Source organism: Cricetulus griseus, chromosome 6 (assembly GCF_003668045.3).
Source record: "Cricetulus griseus strain 17A/GY chromosome 6, alternate assembly CriGri-PICRH-1.0, whole genome shotgun sequence".
NCBI lineage: Eukaryota > Metazoa > Chordata > Mammalia > Rodentia > Cricetidae > Cricetulus > Cricetulus griseus.
Window position 1 is genome coordinate 24475296 of NC_048599.1, and position 10310 is coordinate 24485605.

At 43.8% G+C, this 10310-nt stretch overlaps 1 protein-coding gene across 3 annotated transcripts in view; it reads right to left on the reverse strand.

Moving 5' to 3' along the window:
• Nucleotides 1–10109, reverse strand: part of Itch (itchy E3 ubiquitin protein ligase) — an 86353-nt gene extending 76244 nt beyond the window's left edge. For 2 of the 3 annotated variants that reach the window (XR_003486471.2, XM_027421405.2), the window contains exons 1-2: nucleotides 9989–10109; nucleotides 5070–5146 (exon numbers count right to left, since the gene is read on the reverse strand). The gene's annotated coding sequence lies outside the window, so the exon portion shown is untranslated. Of the gene's footprint in view, nucleotides 1–5069; nucleotides 5147–8916; nucleotides 9074–9988 lie in introns of all 3 variants that reach the window. The other variant, XM_027421406.2, reaches the window with a different exon arrangement.
• Between the last annotated feature and the right edge of the window lie 201 nt (nucleotides 10110–10310).

Genomic DNA, 10310 nt, shown 5'->3' on the forward strand with positions numbered 1-10310 from the left:
AGACCCTCTTTCAAAAACAATAACAAAACCCACTAACATTTTTATGCTTTGTTTCCTTCCAGTCTTTGTGCCAAAGTTTAAAGCAGAAGACAACGTGGCCTTTTTTTTTTTTTTTAGGCAAGGTTGGTGATATATTATTTATGATTTATTAAAGCTTGACTGAGGATTCAGAAAGCAAAAGTTAGCCACAAGCTATAGATGTCAGGCAGTGGTGATACACACCTTTAATCCCAGCAGCCATAGAGCTAGAAGGTGGTGGTACACACCTTTAATCCCAGGACTCAGGATTAAGAGGTAGACTGATCTCTGTTAGTTTAAGGCCAAAGAATACAGGAAATTGATGCAGTCCTAAAAGAAATAGCTCACCCAAAGGTGATCTCAGCATCTGGCATCACATGCCTTTAATGCCAGCAATAGGCAGGTGGAATAAGGAGTTATGTGGCTGGGGGAGAAAGGAATAAAAGGCAGGAGGAGACAGGATCTGAGAGCCTTTTGAGTCTGAGGCTTTGTGGAGACAGGATTGCCATTTCAGCTGGGTAGAGGTAAGATCTACTGGCTTGGCTGCCTTGCTTCTCTGATCTTCAGCTTGAAGCTTGAAGATTTGTCTATGGGTCTTTTATTTTTGTGCTACAACAGGGTCTTTCTATGTAAGCCAGGCAGACTAGGCTAGCCTCAAACTCAGAGATATCCACCTGCCTCTACCTCCAAGTGCTAGGATTACAGCTGGCTCTGGCTTCTCATTTGTAAAACAGTAAATACTAGAAAATCTTATGTTACTGATATTAGTCCTATACCATGAGGAAAACAAAGCACTAAAAAGGTAGTAAGTAACTCAGCCAAGCGGTGGTGGCGCATGCCTTTAATCCCAGCACTCAGGAGGCAGAGGCAGGCAAATCTCTATGAGTTCAAGGCCAGCCTGGTCTACAAAGCTACACTGAGAAACCCTGTCTTCAAAACACCAAAAGTAGTGACTCAGCACATGAAACACAAAGTATAATCAGAGACTGGAAAAGAAGGCATCTGAGAGGACACAGGCAAACTTTCAGTAGACAGGGATGGAGGGGGGCACCCTTGGAATCCCAGCACTTGGGAGAATCAAATTTCAAGATAGTCCTTAGCTACAGTGAGTTTAAGGCCAGCTTCAGCTACCCTATCTTTTTTTTTTTTTTTGAGGGGTGGGGGGGATATAAAACTCTGAGAGATTTAAATCAGCTGCCCAAGATTACAGAATATAAAAACTACAACACAAGTCTCGCAGGTATCTCTCCAAAAAGAACTGCTTTGGGAACTGGGGTGAAATGGCTACTCTGAGGAACATTTTGAAAATATTTGGAAACAGAAACAATCTTTTCCAATACATTTCTTTTTGAGGAAATTTCTTTATTTCTGGTAAGATAGGCCATCATTGAAGGAATGGAAGCTGATTTGCTTCTTTATTGCAGATAACAGCTTCTTATGAAGTGTACATATTTCATTTTCATGCCTTCTAACAATCTGAAACAACTTCTTTGCAATCTCACTTAACTGCTCTCCCTTGTACTCATTTCCTTTCTATTATCTTTCACAAATCACATCACCATCTCCTTCCTTTCTCTCCATGACTATCAAAAAAAGCACAGTTAAGCAAGCATCTGATTATAGCAAATGAGACTCCTTTACATAAGCCAATCAAAGCCTTGTTCTGTCTTAAGCATTTATAGGGCAACTAGTTAACACAAACACAAACTAAATCAAAAGGTGAGAGAATGATAAACATTAATGCTCACAGTGGAGACAAAGGATGAATGAGTTTGCAAAGACATGGTGATGATGGTGACTGGCAACTAATAGCCTCAAGTTTATGGTCGGGCACTGATCCTCAGGAAACGATTTTCTTTTCCATTCTCTTCTTTCTCTCTTTCCTTCTTCCTTTCTTTCCTTTTTTTTTTTTCTTTTTGGGTGTGTATGTGTGTCTTTTTGAGACAAGGTCTTGGGTAGTCCAGACTACCTCAAATTGCTATGATACAAGGATAACCTTACACTCTAGATCCTCCTGCTTTGGCTGTCCTAGAACACTATGTAGACCTTGAACTCACAAAAATCTGCCAGCGTCTGCCTTCCATGTGCTGGGATTAAAGGAAGGAGTATGTTACAACACCCAGCTTTTCTATTTAAAAAAAGTATTATCATTGTGCATGAATATGTGTGAGTGTGGGTGTGCATAAGATGGTCAGAGGACAATTTCTCGGAGTCAGTTCTCTCCTTCCACCATGGGTTCTAGGAATCTAACTCAGGTCATCAGGTTGTTCAACAAGTGCTTATTACTTGCTGCCCCATCTCACTGGTAGCGCTCCCCCCCACCCCGTGTGTGTGTGTGTGTGTGTGTGTGTGTGTGTGTGTGTGTGTGTGTGTGTGTGTGTGTGTGTGTGTGTGTGTGTGTGTGTGTGTGCGCGCGCGCGCGCGCATGTGGTATATGATATATGTACTTTGTGTACATGAGTATAGCGGCTAGAGGTAGACAGATGTCAGCTTGCTTGCTTTCTATCTTTAAGCCTAAGGGTAATTTTATTAGAATTTAAAAAGAAAAATCCCAGAACAAGCTGCAAACTTCAGCATCTGTCAAAAGGGAAATGACAAAGAGGAAGAGAAAAGCCATGCCATTTAAACCAACATGTTCAGCAATGGAGGTTAGACATGTGGTGGACAATCAACAGCATGGATAAAATCGAGGAGGGAATTGTAACTTAAAAAAAAAAGGAAGGAAGGAAGGAAGGAAGGAAGGAAGGAAGGAAGGAAGGAAGGAAGGAAAAGCATGCTTTAGAAGGAGATAAGACAAAAAGGAAGGACTCAGAGAAGAGGGCACATTTAACACAGCTACATGGCTTTAGCTCCATAAGCAACTGCCCAGCTCTCTCCTCAGTTTTACATCTTTAGTTTTTGAGACAGGGTCTGTCTCTCACTGATTCTTCTAGGCAGACTATCGAATGAGTTTAGAAATTTGTCTCCCTGGTCCACACTCCCCAGTTTGGGGGGAGGGAGGTGGTTATAGGCACATGCCACTGTTCATAGCTTCTAGGTGGGTTCTGGTGACCCAAACTCAGGTCCTCATGCTTGTAAGCAGACACTATACCACACAAGCCACTTCCACAGCTCAAATTTTACTCTTACAGTGAATTTCAAGTCTCTTATTATTACTGGGTTTTGAAGAGGATAAGGGGAAAGAAAGCACTGCCAAATAGCCCAGGCTAACCTCAAATTCACAAGCTTCCTAATTTAGTCTTACAAGAGCTGGGATTAGTTATTAGCCACTATGCCCAACAGGTTTTCAAATTTTATTCATTTTCTAAGTTTGTATCCTTTGACTAACATCTCCCCATTTTCTGTATCTAATTCTTGGTAGCACCCTTCTCTCCATTTCTAAAAGTGACTTTAGTCTATATATAAGTGAGATGGTACATCTGTCTGTGCACTAATTTACCTGACATAATGTCCTTCAGATTCATCTATGCTATCCCAAATGGACAGATTTCCTTCTATTTCAAGGCCAAGTAGTACTTCCTATTACACATATACATCACTGTGTGTGTGTGTAAAATATAAATATAGTTCACATTTACCCATTTACCTATCAACAGACATGTTTATGTTTCTATTATCTTGGCTATGGTAAATAATAATACTGCAATAAACCTATAGCAATGAAGGTATTTCTCAGAGGTAGTGACTATAATTCCTTTCAGTTTCCTCACCTAATAGTTCAGTTTCACATGCAATACTTCAGTGTGTGTGTGTGTGTGTTTCCATCTCCCCCGGCCCACTAATCTTTCTCTGCTGTTTTGTTTTTAAAGAGACAGGGTCTATCTATGTCATACTGGTTGATCTGGAGCTTGCCATGTAACCAGTCTATTTTCAAATTCACAGAGATCTAACTGCCTCTACCTCTGGAATTAAAGGCTTGTGCAACTATCCACACAGCTCTACTCTTTCTTGACCTCTTTTTTTTTTTCAATTTTTTTTTAAAGATTTATTTCTTTATAAGGTATACAGTGTTCTTCTTGCAGATATGTCTGCATGCCATGAGGGCACCAGATCTCATTATAGATGGTTGTGAGTCACCATGTGGTTGCTGGGAATTGAACTCAGGACTTCTAGAAGAACAGCCAGTGTTCTTAACCTCTGAGCCATCTCTCCAGCCCCTTTCTTGGCCTCTTAAAATGAGTCTATCTTGTAATGTTTTCCTTATAATAATAGTATCAACTGATCCTATCTTATAGATCTAGATGTCTTAAACTATGAATTCATTTTCTTACTTTCCTTTTTTTCAGACAAGGTCTCATGTAACCCAGGATGGCCTCAAATTCATTATGTAGCCAAAGACAACCTTGAACTGCTGATGGTCCTGAGATAAGAGGCTTGTGCCACTACACCCAATTAATTCATCACTAGGGATTGAATTTAGGGCTTCATGCATGTTAGGCAAGCAAGTGAACTAAATCTCCAGCCCCTTATTTTCGATTCTGAAGATTTAATATGTATTGTTTTATTTGGTCCTCACAATAACCCCAGGGAGGTAGAAAAGAATCAATATATCTATATAGAAGATAGATAACCTGAGGCCAGCAGAATTAAGAAAATTACCAAAAGTAACACAGACTGTCAGTGCAAAATCAGAGCCCAGATCTTTCTGTTTTCTACACTATACTATGCTGCATTCTTACGAATTCTTCTACTTTTTTCCCTCCCTATAGACAGGGTTTCTCTGTATATCCCTGGCTGTCTTGGAACTCATTCTGTAGACCACGCTGGTCTTGAACTTAGAGATCCACCTGCCTTTGCCTTCTGAGCGCTGGGATTAAAGGTGTGTGCCACCACCACCCAGCAATTTCTCCACTTCTTAACCATCACATGTATATGTTTGAACATGTTTAAGAAGATAAATATTTATAACACAGCACAAGTGGGAAAAGCCAATTGATGTAACCAGTAACTAACATCCTCTCCCACACAGCTCTTCACAGCAGTTATGTGACCAGGACTTGCCCTCTGCTCCATACTGCCCCCAAATGTCTCTCACAGGAATGTCACCACACCTGAAATTCTCACTGGTTGAGTCACTTCTTTGGGTTAAGGCGTTGTTTCCAGAAGGCCACTGTGAAATGCATGTTACCTGAAAGAGAAGAAGGGTCCATTAACAAAGTACTCTGGTTAAACAGATCTGTGATAACCTTGGGAAACTCCAAAAAGAAAAAAAGTGTCTTTATTTGCCCAGCATAAAGCCTCCCACCCCCCCAAAAAGAAGAATCTACAAGAAAGACATTTTATACAGAACAGAGAAGATAAAACTTCTGAGGAAATGACTCCTGCACAGTATGGGATAAAATCCACTTGGATATGATGGACATTTGCAAACTAAGGATAACATACATACACATATTCTCTCCATAAGGGTCACTGTAAAGTGGATTCCTACAAGTCAGAAGCTCCTAGAGACACAGGCTGGGGGAAGCACTGAGACTCTGAGTTAAAAAGCAGCAATAGAGTCAACCTGGCAGCAGCTCTCCAACAATGGTCACTACTAGACTGGAGGAGGAGGAGGGCAGGGCCAGGGGCAGCTTCTCATTAGAACTACTACTCATGCCAGGCATTGGTGGCGCATGCCTTTAATCCCAGCACTTGGGAGGCAGAGGCAGGTGGATCTCTGTGAGTTCAAGGCCAGCCTGTTCTCCAGAGCGAGTGCCAGGATAGGCTCCAAAGCTACACAGAGAAACCCTGTCTCGAAACCCCCCCCCCCCAAAAAAAAGCTGCAACTTAATATTTTCAGATGAGGGCACCACATCAGGGAAGGCCCTTTACTGATCTATACTGACTCAACATCAGTATCATTTACAGCACAAAAGTTAGCATGTCTTTACTGAATGCTTTTTATGAACCATAATTTGCTAAGCACTATAAATACAGAAAGAAAAAACAAACTTAAATACTTTTACCTTAGTTCTTATAACCAATCCCCAAACTAAGAGAGGTAAGGCACAAGAAAGGAAGGGAGCCTTGAGACTGGCAGTTTCCTGTTAGTACTAACTCAACTTCCTGAGTCAAAAGGAGTAAACTAAACTCCTTTCTAGGTGAAAATTCATTAATATCTTGTCTATACAGTAAATAGGCATAGGTAGAAGTATTTTTTTTCCTACTATGACAACATTTGTACAGTGGCAATACACTCACTTCGGTAAACTGGAGAGTACCAGAGTTACAGCATTTGGTTCTAGTTCTGACTAAAACTAGTTTTAGGCAAAACATCTTTTTCTTCTTTTGAGACAAGCTCTCACTACATACATCTAGCTCACCTGGAACTAGCTATGTAGGCCACACAGATGGATCTCTGCGAGCTCAAGACCAGCCTAGTCTGCAAACTGAGACCCTGTCATCAAAAACAGAAACAGAAAGCTAAGAGACTGGGCCAGTGTAATAGTATGTACGTGGTGTGTGCATGTGTGTGCAAGCACACACACACAGACTACCTACTAGATAACTATTCACTAGAGATATCAGTCCTAAATCATAGCATACTTCCCCAGGGAACTAATACAACCAGAATCCACTCTTTTTGGTGGGGGTGGGGTGGAGGGTGAGGACCTCACACTGAAGCATAGATTGCCCGGATCCTCCTTAACAGTAAGTACTTCCAGAAGCTATTTCCAACCAAAGTTGGCCTGCAACCTAAAACATATTTGCCACTATACAGTAGACAATCTCTTCCAACTGTAAAACTCAAGTACCAAGTTTCTGTGACTAGAAGGAAAACACATTGAGCAAACATGGATTGATGTGTTGACAGTCACATAGTCCAAAACTCAAGCTCACTTCCAGATTGCATCTGATCTAGCTCTTATTTCTCAAAGATGCTAATGACTATATCCTTAGAGAAAAGGAACCCTTTAACCAGACCAGCCCTAAAACAATCCTATCAAAAAACATGGCAACCCCTTAGTCCCACCTCCAAGGCCAGCCTCTGTCACTTATAAGGGAGACTTCTGCAACAGTCACTTTCACCCTTTCACTTTTATCCCAGAGCCATCTTTTTAAAACAAGCACCAACTCACATCACTGCCTTTCCCAAAAACCTTTATCTCTAACAACATAAAATTCAAAACTATACACAGAAGTTTTCTAGAATCAGCTCCTTTTACCTTTCTGGCCTTGAGTCCCACAATGCTGTCCTCCTCTCTGCTTCCTGCTCACTGAACTCTTTTTCTCCCACATTCGGTCTCATTGACACACAGCCTTGAGTATTTCCTTTCTGCACTGCCTTCCCTTTCCTCGCCTCTGCCACATTGCTACTTATCCTTTAGAGCAGTGGTTCTTAACCTTCATAATGCTGCAATCCTTTAACACAGTTCCTCATGTCGTGCTGACCCCCACACACACACCATAAAACTGTTTTTGCTACTTCATAACTGTAACTTTGCTACTGTAAAGTTTTGTGAAGATAGACGTTTGTCAAAGGGGTTGAAAACCAATGCTCTAGGCAGAACTCAGACGATAGGCAATTTTTTTTTTTTGTTTAAGACTGGGTCTCACTATGTAGCTCTGGCGGGCCTGGAACTCACTATGTTGACCAGGCTGACCTTGAGTTGGTACGCCACTAAGCCTAGCCTTCAGAGACCAGTCCTGCCACTTCCTTCAATAATTCCCACACTAGTCACTTCCACTTCCTTTTCTATCTCAAAGCTTTTTGAGCTGTCCTTGGTATAGCCATACTATTGTTTACCTCAGTAGCTCCCAAGACTACCCAACTACCTGAGACAGATTTTCAAATAAACTGGTAGAAACCAATTCTGAACTACAAATCAATCTCAAAAATGAAACCTGAGAACATCTCCCTTTTTTTCCAAAAGGGTCTCAAGTAGCATTGGCCTCACCTCCCAATTACTGAGACTTAAATTCTGTGGTTTGTATATGGTAAGCAAGCACTCTAACAACTGAGCTGCACACTCTACTTTTAAAAATCTCTCCTGGGCCAGGCATTGGTGGTGCTTGCCTTTAATCCCAGCACTTGGGAGGCAGAAGCAGGCAGATCTCTGAGTTCGAGGCCAGCCTGGTCTCCAGAGCGAGTGCCAGGAAAGGCTCCAAAGCTACACAGAGAAACCTTGTCTCCAAAAACAAAACAAAACAAAAAACAAAAAACAAAACAAAACAAAAAAATCTCTCCTGAACTGTGCAGTGGTAGTGAAGGCCTTTAATCCCAGCACCTGGGAGGGATCTCTGTCTCCATACAGAGTGAGTTCCAGGACAGCCAGGGCTATACAGAGAAACTCTGTCCACCCCCGCCCCCCAAAAAAAATTCTGGTTCAGCAGAATAGATCATTAAGTAAAGGCATTTGCTATGCAAGCCTGTTGATCTGAGTTTGATCCCTGGAAGCCACAGGGTAAAAGGAGGAAACACTCTTGAGGGTTACCTTCTGACCTCCAACTCGAGTCATGGCGCTCACACACACAAATCAACAAATCTAAAATTTCTCCTGTGCCTATCGTGTTGGCATGTACCTGTAACTGAAGCACTCAGGAGGCAGAGACAGGAAGATACAATTAAGTGGGATGCCAGTCTAAGTTTACACAGTGTATTCCAGAGCTATACAGCAAGATCTTGTCTCAAAATAAAATAAAAACAACTCTAGAATACATGCTTTTGGTTTCACATTATATCCTTGTTGAGGTCTATTCTAAAGTCTGAATTCATGAGCTCACACACAAAGTACACTAACTATTCAAGGAGAATTGCATCTTTTCTAAAACCCGGAAAAATTAAGCCTTAAGTAAACCTGTGATATGCAAGGCTGAATCTCATCAAATTTGCCACCGCCCCCCAGAAAAAAACTTTATTTCAGATGAGAACCAAACCAGTTGCCAACCCTGAGAGTGAACACACATGGCCTTTACCTATTTTCATAAGATCTCACCGATCCAGGAGAAGCAGCACACTTAAGAGCACAATGATGGGTGGCTAGGTTGTGTTCTGTAACTTTGAAGGGAAAAAAACCAAAACTCTTCACTCTTTTCTCCACACTCCTCCCTTCAGCCAAGTTCACTACAACAGCTAGAGCGAAGCAGAAAATTCAAGATTAGGAGGATTCTAACACAACCAAGAAAAACAAGTGACTGGGGAACCGTCAGCTTCGGGTACTGCGAAAGTTCACCTGGTCACAGACCTAACTTTAGGCCCAATGCCTACCTCGGGTGCACTGACCCTTATTTTCCTCTTTTGAAGTTGCAGCCCAGAGAACCATGTCTGAAAACTCGAGTCTTCTACTTTAAAGCCATGTCTTCGAGGCTTCGACCCTTCACATACGCTCACCTCTACTTTTTTCTTTGCTAAAGAAAAGTACGCTCTTGAAAGGAAAGACAGTGACAGCTCCACGTCCGCAAAAGTCGGCGGCGCCGGCCTGGGCCGAGACCACCATGAGTGGGGACAATGGGAGGAGGAGGGGAGTGAAAGACTAGAAGGGGAGGCAGGCTACGGGAGAAGGTCCTCCGCGAGTGGGAGCCTGGAAAAGTCTCGGGAGAGCTTGCCAGGTGGCAGGTGGGCCCGGCCGCCGCCCCTCAAAGGGCCACGTCGCTCGGGCGGGCCGCTGCCACCGGGCCCCGCGCGTAGGCCGAGCCGCGGGAGAGGAGCCCCCCGGCGCGACAGCGGGGCTCGGGGCTGGACCCTGCCCACGTCCGCCTCGGCTCGGCTCTCTTCCAACTTGGGGTTCGCGGGGCCACGGGCTCCGGGCGCCTGCGCCAGGCACTAGCAGCCCGGCTCGTCCCGCTGACCCACCCTCCGCCCGGCTCGGGCCACCAGCCGGAGCTCCGGGCGCCCCCCACGGACACCGGCTGCGCGAAGAGCAGCCTCGGCTCTGGGTTCCGACTCGCGCGCCGCACTCTTCTACCCTTCGCACTCTCCGTGCCTTCCCCCATGCCAAGCTCCCTCCTAACCACAGAACTGCCCCCCAGTCGGCCCGCGGGTGTTTACCGGGACTCGGGGCGGCGACGACTCCTCAGTCCCTCCACTAAGATGGCAGCCGGTCCCGAGCCCCGACTACAGCGACTAGAGCGAGCTCGCAACCAGTGCGCAGGCGCGTCCCCTAAGGCGCAGTCGGGACTACAGACCCCAGCAGCCCTTGCGCGCCAGCCTGCTACAGCATTTTCCTCACCTTCAGGTGAAGTGGACCCAGTCTCCACATCTCCAGAGTTTTTGTTTTTGTTTTGTTTTGTTTTTAATTTTCTTCCTTCTTTTTCTTCCCTTCTTCCTTTTTTCATTCCTTTCTTCCTTTTTTTAACACTTCTCCTCACCA